We start from the raw sequence: 27,549 nt of genomic DNA, 5'->3' as shown, positions 1-27,549 counted from the left end.
AAAACCATATGTGGCTAACATAACTATGAACCTGTGGGGTCGAGACTTGTTGCAACAATGGAATACTCAGATTAACATCCCTCCAATCTCAGAAACAAATCATAAACTAGCACATGTTACTGAGAGAAATATTAGAAGATATTGTTCTAATGAGTGGTCACCAGCCATCCATATTATACAAGAACAGGGCACAATAACTGATGATCTTCCAAAGACACCAACAGCTCTACCTTTAAAATGGTTAACAGACAAGCCTGTATGGGTCCAACAATGGCCTTTAACAACAGAGAAACTCCAGGCTTTAGAAGAGCTGGTAGAAGAACAGTTAAATGCTCAGCATATTGAAGAATCAACCAGCCCTTGGAATTCTCCTGTATTTGTTATTAAAAAGAAATCTGGTAAATGGAGAATGGTAACAGACCTTAGAGCAATTAACAAAGTAATTCAGCCAATGGGCTCTCTACAATCTGGGATGCCTTTGCCTACTCTGTTACCAAAAGGATGGCCTCTCATAGTTATTGATTTAAAAGACTGTTTCTTTTCAATACCCTTACAAGAAAAAGACAAAGAAAGATTTGCTTTTACAGTGCCTACTTATAATAATTCTCAACCGGTTAAAAGATTTCAATGGAGGGTCCTCCCTCAGGGAATGTTGAATAGCCCAACTCTGTGCCAATATTTTGTACAACAGCCATTGGAAGTGATACGTAAAAAATTTCCTAAATCTATAATTTATCATTATATGGACAATATTTTACTAGCTGACTCAAATGCAGATACTTTAGAAATAATGTTTGAAGAAGTAAAGAAAATTTTGCCTTGCTGGGGATTACAAATTGCTCCTGAAAAGATACAAAGAGGAGATTCTATTAATTATTTAGGATATAAAATAGAGCTACAAAAAATTAGACCCCAAAAGGTGCAAATTCGGAGAGATAGACTACAGACTCTTAATGACTTTCAAAGATTATTTGGAGATATTTCTCATCTACGAACTATTGTTGGGGTAAAAAATGATGAAATGACTAATTTGTTCAGAACCTTAGAAGGTGACAAGGACTTAAATAGTCCAAGAGAATTATCACCTGAAGCTGAGAAAGAATTGGCCTTGGTAGAAAAGAAAGTGCATGAAGGACACGTGGATCGTATTGATCCAAAGCTGGATTGCATTTTGGTTATTTTACCTTCTAGGCGTTCTCCTACTGGAATATTAATGCAGAGGGAAGATATTATATTGGAATGGATATTTTTACCAAATAAACCAAATAAAAAATTAAAAACTTATGTGGAAAAAATCTCTGACTTGATTTACAAAGGAAAACTGAGACTTCATCAATTAGCAGGCATAGACCCAGCAGAAATTGTCGTACCATTAACTAAGGAGGACATTGAAAAATTATGGACAGAAAGTGAACCTTGGCAAAGAGCTTGCAGTAATTTTTTGGGAGAAATTAACAGCAAATATCCCAAAAGCAATAGAATTGATCTTATAAAGAGAGCTGAATGGATCTTGCCTCGAATTGTACGGCAAAAACCCATATCTGGAGTTCGTACATTTTATACAGATGCCAACAAAGAAGGAAAGGCAGGTTACAAATCAGAAAATTTAAGTAAAGTGGTTCAAAGTCCGTATAATTCAGTTCAAAAATCAGAATTGTATGCTATTCTGTTGGTATTAATGGATTTTTCAGAACCTCTCAACATAGTAACTGACTCTCAGTATGCTGAAAGAGTGGTGTTACATATTGAGACTGCAGAATTTATCCCTGATGCTTCAGAATTAACTTCACTATTTATTCAATTACAAGATACAATCAGGAAAAGGAATCATCCTTTATATATAACTCACATTCGATCCCATACTGGTCTGCCAGGCCCTCTAGCACAAGGCAATGATGAGATTGATAAATTATTGATAGGAAATGTGCTGGAGGCCTCAGAATTTCATAAAAAACATCACGTCAATAGTAAAGGTTTAAAAAAGGATTTTTCCATAACCTGGCAACAAGCCAAAGAAATAGTAAAGAAATGTCCTACTTGTTCCTTCTACAATCAGACGCCATTACCAGCAGGATGTAACCCAAAGGGTACTCAGAGAAATGAGATCTGGCAGATGGACGTGTTTCACTTTGCAGAATTTGGAAAATTGAAATATGTACACCACACTATCAATACTTATTCAGGATTTCAATGGGCAACTGCTTTGAGTTCTGAAAAAGCTGATTCTGTAATCACTCATTTGCTAGAAGTTATGGCCATCATGGGTATACCTGCACAAATCAAAACTGACAATGCTCCATCATATGTCTCTGTTAAAATGAAACAGTTTTTTGCTTATTACAATATAAAGCATATTACAGGCATACCACATAATCCTACAGGTCAAGCAGTTATAGAAAGATCAAACAGAACTCTAAAGGATATGCTAAATAAACAGAAATGGGTAACAAAAACCCCCAGAAATAGACTGCATAATGCTCTTCTAACTTTGAATTTTCTGAATGCCAATGAGAAAGGAACAACAGCTGCAGAGAGACATTGGATAATAGAAAAAACTACAGAATTAAATCAGCCTATATACTTTAAGGATGTGCTGACCTCAGAATGGAAACCAGGGTATGTATTACATTGGGGATGAGGTTTTGCTTTTGTTTCTACAGGAGAAGATAAGTTGTGGGTACCATCAAAATTGATAAAGGTTCGATTTGAACAAGAGAGACCTCTTAATTAGAAGAGGTGATAGTTCATCAACCAGCTTGAACATCCAATTTAAACTAACTTGTATCAATAACACATGCCTTTTCATTTAATCAGATAATAACTTGTCAAAAGGAAACATCCCCAAAATTAGGCTTGGGGAAAGGTTTTTGTTTTTGTCTTGTAGGAGAATGAAGGTTAAGGAATCTGAAGAACACTGGACAAATGAGACAACTGAAGAAAAGGGACAAATCATCTATCCCAAGAAACAGAATGAAACGGTGTATGGGTATATAATATCTAAAAAATTTTATGTCTTCCTAAATGTTTGTTTCTGCTTTTCTCTAAAGATTTAACACTATTGGTTTTCTAATAGTCCCAGTTCAATTAAAATTTAAAGCTGACTTTGGAGTTGGAGAATGGCTCTCTCCTTCTTTAAACTCAAGCATGTTGTTAAAAGGAAAATGCAAACTCCCTGTATCATGCCAGAATAAGAGCCATCTTCTGCTATGGTACAGGACAAAAGCAAAATTAATTAAGGGACTATTCTATTACTAATCTCAACTCTTTGATTCTATTCTGATTCTTTAAACTTTTCTCAAAGTATAAATTTTATATCAAAATTTACAAGATTAATATATATATACATTTTAAATTTTGTTAAGATATGAATGGTCACATAGAGTACTAACTAATTCTAGAAAAAAGGCTAGCTGCATGTATATGTTTTTGTGTTCGAGTCTCTTATCAGTTTTCTGCAGGAAATCACGGCCAGGCCTAACATCAACTGAAGTCTCCAGAAAGAAGATGGGGCCCCACAACAACAACAATTCCACGTGGACAATAATAATATCATTAAGCTGACAAACATCATCCACAGATCAGCTTTGAACTACAAGGTGATCAGAGCAATTTTGAGATGACTAGCTGAGATGATCCAGTCTCAAAGACTACTTGAATAAGGACTTGAGATAAACCCTGAACTTTGGCATTATACACAGACTGGATAATGAAGGATATAGTTACCTCTCCTAGAATTTGACAATTAACCTAAAATTTTTCTTTCAGGATAAAGAAAACTTCGCCCATACCCAGCAGGAAGCAATTTTAAGAATATGACGCCCACATTCCCAAAGAGGTGGTGTGGGGTGGGTGGTTTTTTGGTCTTTTTAATGGGTTTTGGGTCTGGGATAATTTTCAGTATTTAGGGGGGTTGGTTACAAGTTATTGTCAAGGGTTAGGAAAAAGGCTAAGCAAAGGAGATTAGATTTAAGGTTCTTGTTTAAAAAAAAAAGAGAAAGAAAGAAAAGAAAAAGACAATTACTAGTTTTAAATACTTTACATTGGATTGAATTGTTTTATATTGTATACAAATTTGAAATTGATATTGTTAGAAAATGCTATATGTATATTTCTAATTGTATTTATTCCATCCATTTAACAATGTAATGCAAATTTCTGATCCTTGAATGTTATTATTATCAACTATTAGGATATAAAGAAATGAAAGCTAGTAGTTAGACATTATCATAGAACTTGTAGTCATATTAGATATGTTTTAAAATTGAGCAGAGATGTTTTAGACAGGTCATCTTCAAACCCTTCAGAGATCTATAGAATATGGCATTTAAAATGTTTTAATAACTTAGAAAATTTTTCTTTTTTGAGACATGTCAGCTCCTGGCAGTACTAATCTACTTCAGAGAAAATATGGGCATTGAAGAAACTGCATATGGAGTCAACTTTCATTGTGGCAAAAGTTAGCCACTGGACAACAAAGTATCCTCGAATCAACAGGACAAAATGGACAGACAGATCACGAAACAAGGGTCTACTGATTCTTGCCAAAACAAGTGTGGTTATGGCTTTATCAAAAGGCATCTTCTGAGGCCAGGACAATATGGCCCCATCCCTGAAGTGGCCTTCCAATCCGGAAAAGGTACAGTGCCCTTTACTTCGAAGGCAGCTTAACAGGCAGAGGGCCGATGGATTCTGTTGTACAATGGAACAGCAGCTGAAAGCTCATGCCTCTCAAAAGTAGACTGGCATTTAATAGAGGGATGTGGAGAAGAAGGGGATGCTGAGATGAAGCCATATATACACAGCCAAGAAGAATGGACAGCTGAATTAAAAAACTGTCAACAATTTCCAGAATTTAAAATCCTGAATCATGACAGGACACTAGTGGAATTCAGGTGTTTCTGGTACATGGACTGCTCTCACCCAATGTGAGGTTGAACTGTTGACCTTGTATACATCCTACATCACAAATGAATCTGTCAGATACACTAAGCATATAGGCTGAAGAAGATGCCCCAACACTGCGGAGAAACCTCAGGTGACTGCCCAGGCAGCTGGCTGTTTCTGTCAACTCACAAATTTTTTGGAAGTTGCTTGCATGCACTTCCTGTTTTTTATTTTTGTTAGCTAATATTATTCCCTTCTTGGGTCTCTGAGGGAGTTGAAGATTAGTTAGTTATAGTTGAAGATTAGTTAGTTATGGTTGAAGATTAGTTAGTTATAGTTGAAAATTAATTAGGATAGAAAGTGCATTAGATACATCTTGGATTTACCAAAATAGGATAGATAATGGAATTGTTTTCTCTGATTTGTCAAATACCTGTTTAGGTATTTATTACTTGTATATATTGTATATAGTTATTGTACTTTTGTATATAGTTTTTCTTTTGTTAGTTATAACCTTTTGCTTTTTTTCTTTTTATTAAAATAGAAAAGGGGAAATGTGGTGGTAATCTAATTGTACTGAAATATTATTTTGATTGTATGTTAATAAATAAAGTTGTCTGGGGGTCAGAGCTATTAGAGCCATAGCAAGAGTGTGGCGGTGGTGGCACACGCCTTTAATCCCATAAGATCTCTTTGTGTTCAGGGATACAGTCAGCATTGGAGACATATGCCTTTAAGACCTAGGGGGCTGTACATTCAGACAGTGATGAGGCAGTCACGTGTTTGGGTTTACAACCAATGAGAAGGCAGAACGACATACTATAAAAAAACGAACCGACAGGAAGTAGGTCTCTTTTCGCGAAGCTGGGACAGCAGGAGGAAGGGTGAGATTTTAGCTCTGAGCTCTGACCTCTCGGCTTTCTCTTTTACATTGTTTCTGTGTTTCTTATTTAATAAGACAGTTGGTTACATCAATACTATATCATATCCCCCTCATTCCTCCCTCCAAACACTGCATAAAACCTTTCCTACTCTTTCAATTTCATTGCCTCTTTTTCATTAGTTGTTTTTACATACATATATGCCTCTGTATACATAATCCCGAATAGAGAAATAGAAGCTGCTCAGTCTGTGTAATGTTCCTGGCATGCATGTTTTCTCATACCTTTTGGTATTAGATAACCAATTTATGTTCTCTTCTCTGGAGACTATTTCTTTCACTTTCAGCATTCCTAATTTGCCTGCAGTTTTTGTCTAGGGTTGAGGCCTGGAGATAATCCCTTTTCATGACAGCATGTGTACTATTATTCTCATGTTTAGGCTATAGTACTTGTGAGATTTTTATGGATATAGATTCTCACATTCCTAGGACACATAAACTTACAGAAAAGTCCCTGTCCCTCTGGCTCTTACAGGCTTTCTATCCTCTCTCTCACAATGATTCCCTGAGCCTTAGTTGCAGAAGTTACAATGTTTTAATACACCAATATAATCCCTAACTGCATTCTGAATATTCATCGTTATACCCACAACTAAGTGTAATTCTCACTCCTTGTCAAGGAAGCTTCTCATGTAACAGACAGAGGCCATTACAGAAACCACAATCAATTAAAATGCAGAGTTGTGGAGCACAGTTACGACTGATGCATATATTTGTGTTTGTTTTAATTTGAAAAAAAAAAAAAACTTCAAACTCCGTTTCTCCAATTTGAATTTTATAAAATTAAATACAGTAATCTACTTAACCTGCACAAATGCTGGCATGGGATAGATTCTCCTCAAAGTCCACTTTTATTTTGCCATCAAAGATCTGAATGGTATCTTTCTATGGCTTTGAAATACATACTGATGGAGTGGAGATTATTGTATGCTTACGTTTATTTAATTGTAACTGACAAATTCTACTCTCTTGAAATGATATCATGTAGGCATATTCTAGAACTATGAAGATCACAAATGTTACAGATATGATAATATAGTGAGATTATTAGACAATTGATCAGAATGGCAATAAACGTTCAAATGTTCAAATGAAAATGTTGTTAATTTATTTACTTTAACTTTTTTTTAAAAAGTAGATGAAATACTTAAAATTTCTTTTTGAACTGGAGAACATGTTATGGTCTCATTTAAATGAGGAAAATGATATCTCATGAAAGAAATTTTATACTTTTTTATTTATTCATTTAGAAATATTCTAAGTTAAAATTAATCATTCATATTTTAAATCTTTCTAATCCCCCTTAAGACAATTTTGAAAGATGTTTGTGGGTTTTAAGTCTTCTTAGTGAAGAGAAAAATTCTCTCTTGTCATCAGATTCATTAATATTTAGACTAACTATGATAATTATTCATAATTTATTATACATGTATAGTCCTTACACATACTGTATTGCCTGAGATACCTCACTTGATTTCCTAAGTATCTTAATGTCTACAAATCCTTCCCCATTTTTAAAATAGAAAATAAACAACATTATAAAGATGCTGCCTTTAGGATTTTGTTGATTTATTATATATAAGTGCAATAGAAATTAAAGCTATTTTTCACCAGCTAATGACAGTGGAGGGGAATGCACCAGGGCTTGCTACAGTTTGTTCAGGTCCCATGTTGGTGTTTGAATGAATTTTATCTTTTTTCCTGGGCCAGAAAATATAAATGCTGAATATAAACTGTTCTTGCTCTCATAAATAGTGCAGGTGTCTTGTTCCTGTAAGTAGAGCAAGCTGCTGAGAATAATAGGCAAATGTATACTCAGCCCCAAAGAAGACTTCAATAAGGCTCAAGGAACATTGCATTGTGGAAAAGGGAATGGAAAGAATCCAAAAGCCCGAAGATACAGGGAAGGGCTGTGAAAAATCCTCTTCTGGGATAGACATAGCCATTGTATTCATGAACTCACAGCAGCTGTGAATACCTGCATTTGGTCTGCATGGATGGAGGAGAGATTTGGGAGTCCCTCCCACTCATTGCTTTACCATTTGATAGATTCAAGAAGATAATGAGAAATCGCTTGCTGAGGAAAAACATCTCATCCACCTAGATGACAACTCTACAAGTTCTAAGAAAAACTCAACAAACAAGGGTCTGGGAAGGTGTGGGGGTATTGTGTTCCCCAAAATATTGTGCACCCTAATAAACTTATCTGGGGTCAGAGAACAGAACAGCCACTAGATACAGAGGCTAGAAAATGGTGGCACTCATGCCTTTAATCCTAGCATTCCAGAGACAGAAATCCGTCTGGATCTCTGTGAGTTCAAGGCCACATTGGAAACAGCCAGGCATGGTGACACATGCCTTTAATCCCAGAAAGTGAGCCTTTAATCCTAGGAAGTGAGGGCTGTAGCTGGAGTTTTCTCTCTGGGTCCCGCCAAACCCTGACAGTCCCATAATCCATTTATAACATAAACATACAGACACTTATTTAAACTGCTTGGCCATTAGCTCTGGGCTCAGGTCTATCATTGTGTAGCTCTTACTCTTATATTCAGCCCATTTCTATTAATCGATACTTTGCCTCATGGCTTGTGGCTTACTGGTAACTGACATCTTCCTTGTCCTGGCGGCGGTGGCTATAGGCAGTCTCTCCTTTCCCTTCCTGTTCCCTCAATTCTCCTCTCTGTTAGTCCCGCCTATATTTCCTGTCTGGCTATTGGCCAATCAGTGTTTTACTTATTAACACGTTTGCCATACAGAACATCTCACAACAGAGGACAGAAAGCAGAAAGGTATATAAGGTGTGAAAACCAGGAACTAAAACTGGTTAAGCATTCAGGCTTTCGAGAAGCAGTTCAGCTGAGATTCATTTGAATAAAGACTCAGAGGCTTCCAGTCTGAAGAAACAGGATCAACTGAGGAACTGGTGAGGTGAGGTATCTGTGGTTTGTTCTGCTTCTCTGATCTTCCAGTGTTCACCCCAATAAATGACACTGGGTTTGTTTTTACTAATAAGACCATTTAAGATTCATGCTACAGGCAGGGTTCTGTTTTTTGTCTTTATAGGATAATAGAAATACCCATCTTCAAGAAATTATAAGACCTTGGACCCCTAGACATCTATAGAAGAAAGGAAGGACATGTTACTCTACAGGGTAATATCTCAGTGTGTAACATCAATATCTCTAACTCTAGAATAGTTGTGTTCCTGATTCAATTATAAATCAAGCTATCTTTGGAGTTGGAATGTGGCTTTCTCCTTCTCTAAACCCAAGCATATTTGTAAAAAAAAAAATAAGGAGATTCTGTCTCATATTGGAAGAGACAACTGATGTGATAGAGAAGAAAACCAGTAATCTAGGGACCATTGTTTTCAAGATTCTATTTCTTTCCTTGCTTATCCTTGATTTCTGGGAATCCTTTCTTGATTCATTATAAATCCAAACTTTCCATTTTGATATTAATAATGTTCAAGTTTTCCACATTGAAAAATAAGTCTTTCCAATAGCAATCTCTGACATCTCCAGAAGTAAGGTGGGTCTCCACAACAACGACCCTACCTGGTCCAGAATGATGTCATTTTACCTAAGAACATTACTCAATGATCAACTTTGGATTGAAAACTCTTCAGGACAGTCCTAAGATGAGATGGTCCATCACACTACACTTCTAGCCAAGGCCTCAGACAACCTTACTCATTACTCTGAGACTGGCCGCAGACTCTACAGCTAGTCCTATTGAGACCTAACTATATAAACTTTCTTACAGGACCCCACAGAAATACTATCGCCCACTAAACAGCAGGAAGCAAGTCTAAGGAAACAACGCCTCCCTCTCCCAAAGCTTTCAATTTTCTCAGGGTTATTGATAATGGTTCTAGGATTGGGGGCTGGAACAACAAAATTAGACTCAGTATTCTCTTAAGAAAAGAAAAAAGGAAATGGATAGTTATAGTATATTAAGATAGATTATTATATATACTAGTAACCTGATTTAATAAAATGTCAGCATTAGACAATTTTCACTGTTATAGATTCATGTACATTGATATAAATGTAAACTATTTTTATATTCCTATTTAAGATAATTTATATATTCATAAAATACAAAACTGTATTTGTCATACTGTACATATATTCCTACTCCTATTTGAAATATTATATATATTGATACAAATGTAAAATTATATTTGTCATACTATATGTATGTTCTATCTCTGTATAATATTTTGTATAATGATACATATTAAGGATATTATTGTCATATTGCATATTGCATTATACATTGTTTAAGACATTTTGTGTATTGTCACAATTTTGAGGTCATTGTCCCTATACTGTACGTTTGTTTACAGACTGTTTAACTTGTTAATGTGAAGCCTTTGTCTTTAGGTTATTTGGGTAGATAAGATTTACAGATTTATAGTCATCTATGCGTGTCATTTCTATGGTTATGTTAGTTTGGTTTTCCAGATTTACAGAAACATATGTCAGATGGATAGGTAATCTTCAAACACTCCACAGATCTAGAGAATATGACATTTAAATGTATTATTAGCTTAGAATTCAGTTGACATAAGACATGATTGCTCCTGGTAGCACCAATTTGATCCCAATGGTGGGCTTCTAAGACACTCTCTTTGGAAGTTTGTCTTCTTGGTAAAAAATGGCCTGCTGGGCAAAGAACTGCCCTTACCTCGACTGCTGACAGTATGAATTCTGTCTTTTCTGGACAAGCAAGACACAAGGAAAAGTGACTACTGAAACTTGCCAAGATAGGATAAGATGGTCTTTCAAAATTCCTGTTTTTAAAAATGGTCTGTCAGATACTCTAGGCCTGTAGCCAAATTGGATGCCCCAACAATGCTGAGAAACTTTAGATGACTGTCCTGGCTGCCAGCTGCCTCTGTCTATTCTCGCAAGAATTTCAGAAATTGCTTACTTGCATTTTTTGTTTTTTTCAGGTATTATCGTGTTTCTTCTCAGGTCTTTGATGGGATTGAAGACAGTTACAAACTTCCTGTATCTTAGCTAGAACATATTAAGTACTAGATTTAGATTCTTCAGGATAGGACAGCTATTGGAATAATCTCTGTAACATGACATTTACCTATGTTTTGGACATCTCTGGATTTTAATGTGTTTCTTGTTTGATGTTTTCCTTGCTGGTTACATTTCTATTTCTGTTTAGGTTATTACTTTTCCCCTCTCCTGTACAATACTTGATAATTGTTCCTATTGTATATAGTTTTGTAATAGGTTAGAACTTTTTATTTAGACAAAAGGGGAAGATGTAGTTGCTAGCTGTTCTGTCTTACCTTGAAGCACCTCCCCTCAAGATGCAGCAGGTAACTGCTCCACCTGCCTATGACCTTGAAGTACATGCCCCTGGGGCGTGGCTTCCCAGACACTTAAGACCTGAGATGTACATAGGCATCTCTCTCTTCATTCCCTTGTGAGACTCAAATGTGGTGCTAATTCAGGCAGCTGGAACAGTATTCCAGAACCTGTGTCAATTCTGTTCTGTACAGTGAGTTTTCCCCCTTAATAAGTTATTTTGCCCTTTAAACAGACTCTGTGGATTTCTTGTTGTAAGTATGAACTGGATTTAGGAGGTTATCTAAAAAAAAAAGAAAATGGGGAGGGAAGTATATTGGAGGGAGTATGGAGGAATTCAGAGAGAGAATGAAGAGTTGATGTGATCATATTGCATTGTATGCATGTGTCCCCCAACATCTATATTTCCTCTTCTACCAAAGAAGGTACATTTGTTATAGTAATGAGGATTCTATACTCACTTCATCATCATCATCACAAAAATCCTTAGCTTACATACAGGTTAACTTTGGGTTTGAACATTTAAAGGATTTGGGCAAATATTTAATATCATATATAAGTGTAGATATAACAGTCTTATTAAATAAGAAACATAGAGCCAAATGCAGAGTTAAAAGCCCAAGAGGTCAGAGCAGTAGCTAAGAGCTGAGACTTAAAACCGCTTTCTTACCCTTCCTGCTACTACTGTCCTTCCCCTCAGAAAGAGGCCTACTTCCTGTGTGTCATTTTTGGACTAGTCAGGCTGCAGCTTGTAAGCAACTCTAATGAGTAATCATTATGTCAGTTCTATTCTTCTAGAGAACCCTAACTAAAGCAACATGCCTGTGATTTCCAAGTTTGGCATTGTGTGTGTGTGTGTGTGTGTGTGTGTGTGTGTGTGTGTGTGTGTGTGTGTACTTAAGTATTTTAACTCATGTGACTAAATTTCAAAGACTATGATTCTGCATTGTATGTAAGACACATGTTTAGTAGAAGAAACTGTTCAGCAGATTTACAGGTTTGAAAAAGGTTTGTCGCCTATACCCAAAAGCAATTAATGTGTGTTTTTGTTGCTTTTATATCACACACATTTGCTATTGTCTGTTTTGGACTTAGGCCATTGTCTTAGGTATGAATAACCACCATGTTGTTCTAAGTTTCAATCATCTGATATAAGATGCTGAGCACTTTTTAATATGTATTTTCCATTTGTTTGTGTATCTTCTTTGATGTTTTTTTTCCTTGTTCAGAGAGTTTGCTTAATTTTAAATTGGTTTGTTTCCTTTCTTATTTCTGATTTTTGAGAGTTCTTTGGATAGTTTTAGTAACAATCTTTTACCAGATCTGGCTTTGGCAAATATTTTGTCATAGTATGTAGCTTCTCTTCCTCTTACTTGAAAGCTTGGACAATTTTGATTACTAGTTTGTGAGAAAATTCAAAGCTACATAAATTAGACAGTGTTGGGTACATATACACATCTATTATCAATTTATGTTTTAGATAGAGGTCCACAAATTCTATGCTTTTCCTCAATTTAGTGGATTATTTTGAAAAATACCAGACTTAATTTCATGTTATTTGTAAAGATTCCAGAATTCATTCGTAATTAAGAGGAACTTCTTATTTAATCATGGTCATAGGTGAAGATCAATTGTGTGAGATGACACACTGTTTGGCTACAAGCCAGTGTTCGTGATGTGGAGGCAGGCCTTTCAATACTTTGAAGCCCACCAGGAATACAGTTTGCCCACCTATATGCTACACATTTGGTATTTCAAGTCAGTATTACATCAAATATGAATATGGTTTTGATAAGTAAATGTCCTCAGGTTATTCTTTTCTAATATCATATTAATTGTGCAAAGTACAAATTTAACATTACATTTCTACATGCCCATGAAGTGTACTTTGATTATTTTTCATCTTTCAGCTAAGATTTATTTTTCTTTAAATTTTTAGTGTACAGGTGCTTTGCCTGGATGCATGTCTTTGTGCAAAATGTGCATCACTGGCTTGCTTGATGTCCAAAGAGGTTGTCAGATGCCCTGGGTCAGGAATTACAGTGGTTAAGAGCCTCCTTGTCAATGCTAGGAACCAAATTCAGGTCCTTGGGGACAACACCCTTAGTCACCAAGCCTTCTCTCCAGGCCTCTATGATTTATCATTTTGCAGGGCAATTTTGTTTTTAATTTTTGTACTTTATTGATTTCTATACTATATTTTCACCTTCTTTCCAGTGTATTTGTTGATAGCATTTGGCTATTTGCTTCTCCTTTAGCAAAACGTTGAGGCTCTTTCCTTGCTCCCTCTCTCTGTCCCTCCTCTAACTTGACCACTCCTTTCTCTCATGTTATCTTCCCCACGCCTCTCCCCCACCAACCTTCCAATTCACTCAAGAGATCTTATCTATTTTCCCTCCCTAGGGGGATCCATTCATGTGTCTCTTAGGGTTCTACCCTAATTGTAATCATAGGACCTTCATCCTGTAACTGAAGGAAGTAGATGCAGAGATCCACAGCTAAGCACTGGGCTGAGCTCCCAGAGTCCAGTCGAAGAGAGAGAGGAGGGATTATATGAGCAAAGGGATCAAGATCATGGTGGAGAAACCCACAGAAACAGCTGATGTGAGCTAGTGGGAGCTCAGGGACTCTGGATTGACAGCTAGGAAACTTGGATAGCATTGAACTAGGCCATCTGAATGTGAGTGACAGTTGTGTGGCTTGGGCAGTTTGTGGGGCCACTGGCACTGGGACACGGATTTATCCCTAGTGCATGAGCTGACATTTTAGAGCCCATTCCCTCTAGAGGGAGGGATATCTTGCTCAGCCTAAGATACAAGGGGGAGGGGCTAGGCCTTGCCTCAACTTGATAGCCAGACTTTGTTGACTCCCCATGGGAGGCCTTACCCTCTTTGTGGAGTGGATGGGATGTGGGGTGAGGGGAAGGTGGAAGGTGTGCAGGACGGTGAGATGCAGGGTGAGCTGTGGTTGGTATGTAAAATGAAAAAAACCTTGAATAAAAAAGATAACAAAAAACTTGAGGCTCAGATTTCATTGTAAGTTTTTTCCTTTGTTTTTTAGTCAAATATAACATTATATTATAAATGTGCATCCTTTTTCCTATTCATTATATAATATTCTTTTTCTTTTATTCATTCTCAAAGAATTTTATATAATGTGCTTTGATCATAGTCACTCCTTACCCACTTCTCCCAGACCCCACTTTCCCTCCCCAAACCACCCAACTTGTTTTTTTCCCCCTCAATTGTATTTTTTGTTTAAAGTTCACTTGTGATAGTTTAAATATGAATGATCCTCTATGAGACCAGGTTAGCTGATTGTGTTTGGGACTGACCTAGGCACTCTGCATATATGTGACAGTTGTATAGCTTGGTCTTCTTGTGGTACTCCTAAGAGTGGGAACAAGGGCTGTTTTTGAATCTTTTACTGGCTTTTGGGACCCTATTCCTCATATTTGTTTGCCTTTCCAGTCTTAATACAAGGGGAGGTTCTTAGTCTTACTGTGACTTGCTATGCCATGTTTTGTTAATATCTGTGGAAGGCCTGCCTTTTTCGGAATAGAAATGGAGGAGGAGTGTATGCGGGGGGATGTGTAGGGAAGGGACCGGGAAGAGAGGAGAGAGGGGAAACTGTGGCTGGGATGTAAAATAAATGAATAAATATATTTATTGAAAAAGAATGCTCTCCATAGACACATAGGCTTGAAAGCTTAAGGAGTGGCACTATATTAAACAATTAGAAAGTGTGGTCTTCTTCATGGAAGTTTGTCACTGGTGGTGGGCTTTGAGGTTTCAAAAGTTCATGCCAGGCCAAGTGTCTTTCTCTTCCTGCCCCCTGCCAATCTAGACGTAGAATTCTCAACTACTTTTCCATCACCACATCTGCCTGTGTGCCACCATACTTCCTGATGAAGATCAACTAACCTTTGAAACTGTAAGCAAGCCCCAATTAAATGATTTCTTATATAACAATTGCAATAATCATGGTGTCTCTTTACAACACCAGAGCACTGACTAAGATATAAGCTGGTACCAGTGTATGGATATTTCTGTGACAGGCCTGACCATTCTGCTTATGGGAAGAATGTGGATTTGGGGACTTTATATTAAGATAGCAGTTGAATGTTTTAAGTGGGACTTAGTGGACCATATTAGTAGAAATGTGCAAAAAAGTGGTGATGAGAACAATGTAGATATAGAGTAATGGTCTAGAGACCATTCTTATAATATTTTGCAGAAGAATATGGCTTTCTGCTGTGGTCCAAAATATCTATCTGATGCTAAATTAAAGAGTCTGCATTAACTACATTGGCAGAGGAGATTTCAAGACAGCCTCATATTAACTGTTGTATGGTTATTACTGGTTATTCTCATGTATACCTATAATGAAAAGGAACAAGCTTAGCAAGAAAAAAATACAAAATGTACAGTTTGAGGAGAAAAGGATCACCAGAAAGGGCAATGGAGCTAAGACAGTGCTCAAGGAGATATAAAGTTTAAAGAAAATCCTGATGCTAAATAGAATAGAGGAAGTGGTGACTTCAGGAAAAAAGCCCTACCCAGCTAAACTTCCAGGAATTAAATAAAAGTTTAAACAGTAAAGAAAACCATCAATAACAGAAAGCTGATGAAAAATGTATTTGGTAGAGGGTGCCATGTTGCAGCCCCAGTAAGCAGAAGGACTTGGAAGCTTTGATTATGTGGTTCTGGCTTTTAGAGTCACTGATACAAAAAGGAATAATGGAATCTTCCTCCACAGCTAAGGAAAGCTGCTGGGGTGAGGCATATGTCCCTGCATGTAGGCCCAGACAGGAAACTGAGGGAAGCTATAAGGTGAAGCCTGGATTATATTGGAAACCTCAAGATGTTGGAGATGCCAGAGCTGTGGGTTACCTGCCAAGATGCTAACAAGGAGGGAAACCATCCCAAGACAGAGAAGTGTGTTACAGTCAACAAAGCTGAAGAGAGTTGGAGATCTGAAGAGTACTTTGACATCAGACATGGAAATACAGATTTTGGAGTTTGCTCAGCTGATTTTCAGTCCTGCTTTGGTCCAATATTCTCTCCTTATGCTCCTTTATATCTCTTTTGGAATGGTAATTTATATCCTGTGCCATTGTATGTTGGAAGTATGTAATCTGCTTTTTGATTGTGATTTTCCAGAAGGTTACAGTTAAGGGATTGCCATCAGTCTCAGAAGAGACTTTGAATTTTGAACTTTTGACAGTGTTGAGACTTATAGACTGTGGGACTTTTGAAGTTGGACTGAACACATTTAGGTTTTGCATTGTGATATGGCTATGAGTCATGGGCCCCAGAGAGTAGAATGTGGTGATTTGAATAAAAATGGTCCCCATAGACATATATATTTGAATGCTTAGGCAGTGGCACTATTAGAAAGGAATAGGAAGTATGGCCTTGTTGGAGTAGGTGTGCCCTCATTGGTGTAGGTGTGGCCTGTTAGAGGAAATGTGTCACTGGGGGTAGGCTTTGAGGTCTCAAAATCCCATTCCAGTACCAGAATCTTTTTCTTCTTGCCTCCTGTAGAGCCAACATAGAACTCTCAGTTAGTTCTCCAGCACATCTTCCATGTGTATCACCATGCCTCTCACCATGATGATGATGATGGATTAACCTTTGAAACTGTAAGCAAGCCCTAATTAAATGTTTTTGTGGTTTTGCCATGGTTTCTCTTCACAACAGTAGCACATTGACTAAGATATCATCAAATACAGTTGATGCTGACTATATGTACTTAGGTGTTTGGCCTTCCATTGGGTCATGATCAACCCATCAGAGGTCACATGTTTAAAGGATATTGGCTCTTCCATTATCAGCAGCTATCAATTGCCAATGGCATTTTAGTTAGGGAGTATAGTATAGGTCTTCCTATACTTCCTTCCACAATCCATGCTAGCATTTTGCCCAATTGAGCTTGTACAGATTTCAAAACACATTTTCCTTGTAGTCATATACATCTTTTGACTCATATTCTTGCCTCTTCTTCTGCAATTATCTCTGAACTTAGGAAAAAGGAAATATGCTATAGATGTCCCATTTAGGGCTCAGCATTCTATAGTTTCATATTTGCTTCACCTTGACCAGTTGTGGGACTCTATATTAATTACCATTTACTGCAAAAAGAAGTTCTCTGATTAAAGGTCAGAAATGGACCAATCTATGGGCATAACAATGTCGTTAGGATTTAGTTAATAGTATTCCAATTGAGCAGATTAATAGTAATAGGTTCTCTCCTAGTATCTGTGACTTTCTAGCCAAGGATTCTTGGCCTCAGTATCAGTGTCAGATATGGCCTTAAATCCAATTCAATATGGCTGATTTCTCTCATGACATTCCTACCACTATTGCAGCAGTGGTCATGTCTTGCCAGGTTGGTCCTTATTATATCTTATAGGGCTCCCAGCTGGATAAGAATGGTAATTACTTTTTTATTCCACTAGCATACATATCACCTTCCACAACCATGATAGCTAGCTAGTAAGGATGAAGCTTCACATGAGTACTATCTTGATTTCTCCATGTACTATGACTCAAGTATGTTTTTGGCAATAAGGTACCCTCAAGTTATGGAGGGTAATCCGTATCACTGGCAGTCAATGTTCTGTAGTGTTTGGGGGTCTGCAGGACTTTACATGGCAACAATTCCAAAAGTTGTAAATCATTCTTGACACTGGCCTTTGCATTTATTAGCTTATAGTATCTAGAAGGGCACTGTTACGCCATTATAAGGCAACTACATTTAAATTCTTTTTTTGTATATGTGTGTGCATATATTTTAAGAAGCTTATGCAGTATTAGTTTTCCCTATGAATTTTTTAAATATGCTACTCATGGTAGTCATCCATCCCCATCCCCATATTCCCTCTTCTGCCTTCCCTTCTGCCACCTCATCTAACACTTCCTGCCCCATTATTCCCTCTGAACTCCTTATACCTCTGTAAGCATTTTTTTTCACAATAAAATATCATGTGTGATGGTTTTCTGTTCAGGAAGAATATCATAATCTCTACTATCCTATAGTAACTTCATTTTTAATTCTACATAAAAATGAACAAAATGGTGACAGGGTATCCTTCTATTTTAACATTTGGATGGACAACCATAGTGAATTGGTTTCCTTAGTTATTTTCATACTGTGACATATATTTTTTTTATAAGAAATACTGAAGGAATTGCTTATTTATCTGGAATGTTTCCAAAATGGATGGTTCCTCACACTATGAAACCATTATATTTGTTTAGTTTTGTAAATAGTATTAAAATTATATTTGTCATGTGACTTTAGTATTAGCAATGCTTTGTCAATACATATGAATTGGTTTTTTTTCAGAAGAAATCTTTGTGAATTGACTCTTGTAATTTATTTATTCATCTAAGTTTTGACTTGATTTCAATGTTTATCTTTTCCTTATACCCCTTGAATTTGTTTTTATTTTTTAATTACTATTTCATTATCACAATTAATGAGGTATAGTGGGGTAATTCAATATATGTATATAGTGTGTAGTGACAAGATAAAAGTAGTTAATATTAAATTCATTTATTCATTTAGTTTTTGTTTAATCTGCAATACTTTTACATATTTATGGGATACGGTGTGGCATTTCAATTTAAAAGTACAATGACCATGGCCAAATCAGCTATTATTCTTATCTATACTTTGTGCATAGGGGATTTTGAGCAACTCTCATTTGTTTATTAACAACAGATTAATGTGACTGATAACCTTTATCATGGTTCCATCAAACAGGAGAGCTTACTACTGTTTAACTCTACTGAGTGCATTGTTTATCTCTTTATAATTCCTATCACTAATCTAAATTGTTACTCACTATTTACAACATAACATAGGTCTATGGGGAGGCCATAGTTCCCAGTGTTGCAAATATTTTTAAGAGAAAATATTTATTACAAAAAAAGTTATAATGAACATTTAACATACCCAAGTATATCACAATGACCACAGCAATGGTAATTACTATTACTTAAAATGTTTATTATCCCACAGCTTGCTTTGGCTGAGGTTGAGACCACAGCTTAGCTGGTTCTCTTAGGGTCTCCCTAAGCTGTAATGAAAATAGTAACTTAGATGCATTCTTATCTGGAGAAGCATTCAAGTCAATACTCAATCCTGTGTCTGGTAGAGAGAGGGTGGGGAGGAGGAAGAGAGAGGAGGCAGAGGGAGAGAGAATTAAAGACATTTAAATGTAGTTTCTGTATATGAGAGAAAACACTCAACATTTGTCTTTATCCTCCACCCTATTTCTTCTCCAATTCTATTCTCCCATCTTTATTTAGAGTAGATTATTTACATCACTTTGTATGACAGAGGGTCCAGCTGTTTTCCTGGCTTGTATCTAAAGGCTGGTGCCATTTTCTTCTAATTTATCAAGACTAAAAAGAGAATCTTCGACTTCAAAGGCAGACCAGTCCATCCTTTAAAAGATGCCAATTGATTAAATTAGGTCTATTCAGGATAATCTCCCACTTGATTGATCTAAACCTTTAATTACCTCTGAAAAGCTCCCTTGCCTTTGTCTTATTCTGTCCATAGAAGCCAGCCGCAGGTCCACACATACTTATGGGAAGGAGGTTATTTAGGATTTTAATACAAAGAAAAGGAGGGCATGGGTGTCACTGGAAGATTCTGTCTGTATCTGGGATATTATCATTAAAATAAAATTCTTTTTGAAATAAAATATTATTAAATATGTAAATTACATGGCAGCTCCAGTATAGGAAATGTATTTTGTGACTGGTAAATGAGATCAAGCCTTGTGTAGGAGAGTACAAGATATGTCTAAAGTCAAGTGTCTGGAATTAAAGGAATTTATGATACATTTGACACTTCTGGACCCTTGAGTCAATGTTAAGTGAACTGTAGAGATGATTTTGAAGGAGATATGGCAATTGCTTTGGTTACAGATATCTGTAGGCCTTTGTAGATAGAATAGAATCATCCAGAGAGGGCCCAAAGGAACTTGGTGAGAAATGTAGCTATAAAGATTACAGTGCAAAAGAAAAGAAAACTCTATTTTTTTTTGGTTTTTAGAGACAGGATTTCTCCGTGTAGTTTTGGTGCCTGTCCTGGATCTCGCTCTGTAGACCAGGCTGGCCTCAAACTCACAGAGATCTGCCTGGCAATGCCTCCTGGCTCTGCCTCCTGAGTGCTGGGAATAAACGTATGCACCATCACCTCCTGGCAGAAGAGAACTCTAAAATGTGTGTGTGTGTGTGTGGGGAAGCTCAGAGATGTTCAATTATGTCCTAACAATTAAAAATAAACAAACCCTGATCAATAAAATGTGCACTTAATCTGTACAGAATGAAAATCAAATGTCAAGTCACCACTGTGAAATCTAGCCATGTGAACACTGAGAATCAGTGAGTGCTGGGGACAGCAGCTGTAAGTGGAGTCCACTGTATGCCATCTACCCCTTTCATCTGACATCATCACACCACCCTGACACTTACACTTCTTTCTACTGACTGATCTTTTCTATTCTCTTCATGTTTAGGTGCTTTTCAATCTACCCAAGGCTACCTAGGGTTAGGTTGTTCTCCCTACCTTGACCACAATCCATCATTCCTGATAGACTGCTTTCTGTACTGATGTTTCTGTGCTCTTCAGTCTCTGACAACCCCAATGTGCTGGTGTCCTGTCCTCTATGAATTTCCTTGTCTTGCATGTTCTGATAAACCATGTTTACAACATCACCTGAACTCTCTACATCCCAGAAAAATTCTGGCATCTCTATCTTGCCACTTTATTTTTCTTATTTTAAGCTGGCCTTGACAGCCCATACCCTAATGAGGGCTTTTAAAAGTAAAGTGTCCTTGGAGGCATGTAAGTTGATATGTCCTGGAAGCCCTCCAAAAGGAATAAACAATTGATTTGTGCTATTTCCTTTAACTTTAGCTGTCTTGAGGGATTTTATAACTATGTTACAACGATTTTCATGAAATTATATGAAAATTACAAGACAATCTAAATTCAAGATAAATAAGAATATAGCCAAAAATATCTCCTTAATTTCAATTGGATTTATAAACTAAGTAAGGATAGGTATTTTGACACACATTGTATGTTTCACGGGAGCTTGTCATGGTCTCTACTCACAGATATCTGAAGGGGCCAAGAGATTAATAATGCTAGAAAAAAATGGACCAAAAACTTCTTGGGCTTTGGGCACTTGGATCAACCATATATATTCACCCCAATTTCTTGTGACCAGAGAAATTCTGAGTGCGAAAGGACAGAGGATTCAGAAGTTGAGTCCATGTATCACATACCTCCACCATGGTAGTTATGGTGTTTTGAAAGAAAATGACCTGTAGGTAGAAATTTCCATCCCACCTGCAGCTCCAAAATAAATACACAGAGTCGTATATTTATTATAAATGCTCAGCCAATAGCTAGCTTGTTACTATCTAACTCTGACATTAAAATGAACCAATATTTCTTATGTATGCTTTGCCATATGACTTGGTGCCTTTTCTCAGTATGGCATGCATATCTTATTCTCTCTGCATCTGCTCATGAATCTTCTGACTCTACCCTTATTCCCAGCATTCTCAGCTTGGTTCTCTTGCCTAACCTTATCCTGTTCAGTCAGTTTCTTTATTAAAACAATTACAGCAGCAAATATTCACACAGTATAAAGGAATATTCCACAGCAATGACCTCCAAAGGGAATGGTACTATTAGGAGGTGTGGCCTTGTTGGAGGAAGTGTGTCACTGTGAGGACAGGCTTCAAGGTCTCCTATGCTCAAGATATCACCCAGTGTCACAGTCCACTTCCTGTTGTCTGCAAGATGTAGGACTCTCAGCTACTTCTCTAGTACCATGTCTGCTTGCATGCTTCCATGTCCCACCATGAAGATAATGGACTGCACCTCTGAACTGTAAGTGAGCCACCCCAGTTAAATGTTTTCCTTTGTGGGAGTTGCCATGGTCATGGTGTCTCTTCATAGCAATAGAAACCCTAAGACAGTATTGCTGTGCACAGTGTGGTATATCCTTTCTTTATTCCTTTTAAAACCTTGTTTATAGTACTTGGGAAAACTTCCTAATTTAAAATTATCAACAGAAATCTGTGGAACTATTTTCTAAAACTAAGAAACAAAAATGTGCTGCATAATTTGGCCAAGATATGCAAAACTCTGATCTAACCCTCCTGATATCTTTGAAAAAAAATATTGGTTATTGAAATGAAAGAGACAACTCTGGGAATCCAGCCAGGCTCAGCATCCAGACAGGGAATTGAATCTGTGAATTAGCACAAAGAAGAATAAGTACTTTCTGTCAGAGGGTAAAGGATGTGAGTTAGATGGATTGCCTGCATCCTCTCCACAACTAGCTATGAAGTAGGACCTTTCTTTAATGTCTATGTTACAAACAAGAAAGAATACAGAAAGCCCTATAAGTTCATAGAAGTAAGAGGGCTACAAGTAAGGATAAGTATTTCCTAGTTAATGTTCATAATATAGAGCAGAAAACTAGATGACAAACAAAATATTCTGTGTTAATTATACTCTTCATTTTTGAATAATTTAAGATGCACTTGAAGTTGAAGGTGATAATCTAAAGATTCTTTAAATACTTTACTCAATTCCCACCAGTAATGATAGCATCTTGTAAGCTGTAGAATAACTTATCACTCTTCAAACACACCTGTTCATACTCTAATGGAGTATGTCCATTATTACAAGTGTCTTCATATTGTGTATCATAAAATATCTTTTGAGAGTATATTATAATTATGTCATTTTTCCATTTTCTCCTTTACCTCCAAAGTCCCCATGAATTTGCTCACACCACATTCCTCCAACGGCTGTTCCTTTGTAATCTCAGCATACACTAGCAATTGTCTTTTCTATTTTTTTATTCTAAGAGCTCTATGTAAATTGAATCATGTAGTACTTATCCTTTGGGTAAATTATTTTACTCAAAAAAAACCCTTTGGGAAATCTCCCAGCTTATTTTGTACAATAACATTTTTTTTCTTAATTTTTATTTCTGAGTAGTATCCCATGGCATGGACATACATACCACTTCTTCTTTAACTATTTCCAAAAACCATTTCCAAATGGTTTTCAATGTTATATTATTATTAGTTTTCGTTTCCTTGGATAAGTACCTAAAAATGTTGTCACTAGGTTATATAGCAGGCTTGTCTTTAATCTATCAAGACATCGTCATTATCCAGTGTACTGGGACTATTTCATATGCCCAATAGCAACAAAGTGGTGTAGTTTTGTGATTGTACTTTGTTCTTATAGAACCTTCCCCCCAATGTCCTGCCCCATAGCCATTTCCTACTTTTATTGATACCTTTCCATTTCCCAAATAGATCCTTCTTAACTTTCAAGTCACATGTATTCCATTATCCCCTCTTACTAACTTCATGAATGCCTCCTCCTTTCTTCTCACAATCCACCTTCTACTTTTAACACCCCCTATATGCTCACACAGCCTAGAGTCTGAATATGACAAACTCCATGCTACTAGTTTTTCTGAGTCTGACTTAATTTGCTTAACGTTATGATCTATAGTGGCATCTATATTTTCTGCAAGTATCATCTTTATAATTTTATAAAGTTCTATTGTGTATGTGCATTGTATTTTCTTTATCCATTCATCTGATGATAGAAATCTATGTTGGCTCAACTTTTTAGCAACTGTGAATAGTACAGTGACCACCATGGATGTGCAAGTATCTCTGGAGTGCTGACAGCGTCTTTTGTGTATATACATGGAGTGACTGAGCTGAGTATTATGCTTGTTTAACTTTGAGAATTTTTGAGAAACAATTACACTGACCTCGATAATGGCTACAGTAGTTTACATTTTCACCAGGAGTGGACAAGAGTGCCTCTTTCTCCATGTTTTCACAAGCATACTTTGTACTTTGTTACCTTCACAATAGCTATCAGATTGAGGTGAGATGGAATCTCAAAGAATTTTGAATTTGAGTTTTCCTGATAGCTGAGGATTAGCGACATGTTTTTCAAATATATATTATTCATTTGTTTTTTCTTCTTTGGAGAAATTTGCATTCAGGTTATTATACTATTTGTTAATTTGAAATTTTTGAAGTTTATGTTCCAAATATTAACTCCCTGATTAATGTATAGTTTGCAAAGTTTATATTTTACCCATTCTGTATGTTGTCTGTTCCCTCTGCTGTTTGTTTGTTATGAGTTTTTTTTTTTTTTTTCATTGTACTGTGGGAGTCCTGTTCAGATGACCCTTACTTTTGCTTATGTGTTTAAGTATTTTGCCCATGTTTTTTTTTTTTTCCTAGCAGTTTGAAGGTTCTGGATATCATGTTTAGGTCTTGCATTAATTCTCTTGTGGTATTTTGACCCTAGTGAGAGCCTATTTTAATATTTTGTACAAGTGTATATTAATTTGCTCAGCACTATTTGTTAAAGAGCATCTTGGTCAGTGTTATATTGCTGTCAATAGACACTCTGACCACAGTAACTCTTGTAAAGGAAAACATTTAATTGGGGCTTGCTTACAATTTCAGAGGCTTCTAGTCCGTTGTCATCATGGTGTGTGTGTGTGGGGGGCGAGTATCACAGCATTTGGGCAGAAATCGTGCTGTGCTGGAGAAGTAGTTGAGAATTCTGCATCCAAATTCAAAGGCAGCAGAAGAGTCAGTCACTGGGCATGGCTTGGGCATTTGAAACTTCAAACCCATTCCCAATGACACGCTTTTTCCAATACTTTTTCCAATAAGGTCCTACCTACTCCAACAAATAGTGCCACTCCCTAAGGATTCAAATATATGAGCCTTCAGGGATATTCATGTGTCAGTCTCCACAAAGAGCTGGCTTCTTTTTAACTACACATTTCTGATACCTTGAGACTGAGGTTAGCTGTTTCTCTGTGCTTCCAGTCTTTCAGTTGTTGTGAGTCATTGTTTGATGGTTTGCTACCTTTGAAGTTGTTTCACAGTAGTATTATTTTAGTAACGATTAAAGCTTTCGTAGATTTGCAATAGTTAAGTAAATTTAATTTTCTTGATGTTCTGTATGATTTCTGTTACCTGGGCTGTCCCAATGCTTTAATGATAAAATACTTTAAAATTATTAAATCAATAGGAAGGAAGTTAGTGGTAAATTGGATAATTGAAGGAAAACTATATAGCAAATGAACTATGATAAATTCACAGAATCATCAGTGCAACTTCTATAACTGACACACTACTTTAGAATTATCATTTAAATCATACCATTTTTGGAGAGGTTATTTTTTTCCCTTATTGAAATTAGATTTTATTCCCACATAATATATCCTGGATGCAATTTCCCTTCCCTCTGCTCTACCTAGTGCCTTCCCACCAACCCTCCCATCTGGATACATCCCTTTTTGTCTCTCATTAGAAAACAAACAAGTATCTAAGGGATAATAATAAATAAAATAAGATAAAACAAAAAACTAATACACTGGGATAGGACGAAACAAACCAAGAGAAAGAAAAGAGCCAAAGAAAAAGCAATAGAAACAGATACTGCCACAGAGACCCACTCATTCAAACACTCTAGAATCCCATAAAAGCATCAAGTGGAAACCATAATATATCTTCAAAGGATATTCTTTCTTTCTGCCTCCTCTTCTGCCTGTTGCAGGGTTCCCTGAGCTCAGAACGGAGGGGTTGCCACCTTACTCCATCTCTCCCCTCCCTTGCTCTCTTTATGCTTTGTACAGGTGCTCAGAACGTCTATGTGTTCATGATTCTTTCAGCTGTGCCAATTCAGAGGTCAGTACTTCTTGCCCTTCCCCATCCTCTGGATCCCACAATCCCTCCACTGTCTCTTTTTTTGACATTTCTTGGGACTAAGAGAGGGTGAAACACATGTTCTGTTATGGCCACACATTCATTGGTCACTTATCTTACTAAACATCATCTTTTTGATAAATATTTATATTTTCAGAAATGAAGCTACCTTAGAAAATATTAGAAAACAAGTAGTGACAATTTTTTTGCAAATCATCTGTAAAACCTAGTAAAATCAATGGGGCTCTCAAAATTTCCAGTCAACGGCAACATTTTGCCCTTTGTAAACCTTATATGGTATGATGTGGGGTCACATGTATATCAATAACTTGATGAAAGGTGTTTTGTAATTGTTTCAGTATTATTATTCAGTATTTATTATTTCATGCTGTGTCCTATATACTGCATCAATAACATTAAGGTAACTTTCAGAGAGATTTAGATTTATCTTACTTGATTTTCCAAATAATTTGAATCCACCAAAATGTTTTCTTTTCTTCCCAAATGTTACAAATATATGGGCATTAAACTCGGCCCTATGCTTCTGGATATCAAGATTGTATCTTAGGAGGATGCATTTTTTTTTCTATTTTGTTCAGATAATGCTGTATCTATTTTCATTGCTCAGTAACTCCATTAATCCTAATTGTTCTCATCTTTATTATTACTTCTTCCCATGGGAAGTTTCCTATTATAATGATGTATTGGGTGACTTACTTTTTTTCTTGACTCTGTAGTAGCACCAATTTAAGTTATTTTATTGAAATGCAAATTTCATACCTTTAAATTTTTAATGTACTTGAATATATATGTTTAATTAAAAGGCATGCATGGGATGGAGGAGACATCACAAGAATTATACTATTTTCTTTTCTTAAAACAATTTTCAAAAGAAAGAATCTTTTCCACATGCAAATATATCTCATTATGTTGGCTTAAAAATACTTCAAGGTAAACTGGAAACTGAGGGGGATAAAACTCTTTTGTATAAATATACAAAATACAAATAAGAGTTAATGCCATATGTTTCCATGGCCCCTCTGTTTCTCTCTGCCAATCTACAATCAAGAATGAATATTTCTTGCTCATATAATCCCTCCTCTCTTGGATGGGGGAAGGCTGGGGTGGGGGAGGAGGGAGGACAGGGGAATCTGTGGCTGATATGTAAAATTAAATTAATTATAAAATAAAAATATATTTTTCTTTTCCGAGACAGGGTTTCTCTGTGTAGCTTTTGCGCGTTTCCTGGAACTCACTTGGTAGCCCAGGCTGGCCTCGAACTCACAGAGATCCGCCTGCCTCTGCCTCCCGAGTGCTGGGATTAAAGGCGTGCACCACCACCACCCAGCAAATAAAAATATTTAAAAAGAATGAATATTAAAATATTCATATACCATTAAGAAAGTAGCCTCTGATAGCCATGTTTCACTTCTGAGAATTTGTAGATACACAAATATTTCATAATTATGTGTACCACTACTTCTGATACGATGATTTCCAGGGAGATGAGATGCTGCACATTATGCATAGGCTGTTGTAAACTCTAGGGATATATTTTCATATACAATATTAGCACATCATC

The sequence above is a fragment of the Peromyscus leucopus genome, chromosome 3, assembly GCF_004664715.2.
Source record: "Peromyscus leucopus breed LL Stock chromosome 3, UCI_PerLeu_2.1, whole genome shotgun sequence".
In the NCBI taxonomy this organism is placed as follows: Eukaryota; Metazoa; Chordata; class Mammalia; order Rodentia; family Cricetidae; genus Peromyscus; species Peromyscus leucopus.
The sequence above is the reverse complement of the archived record's forward strand: the minus strand, read 5'-3'. Positions refer to the sequence as shown.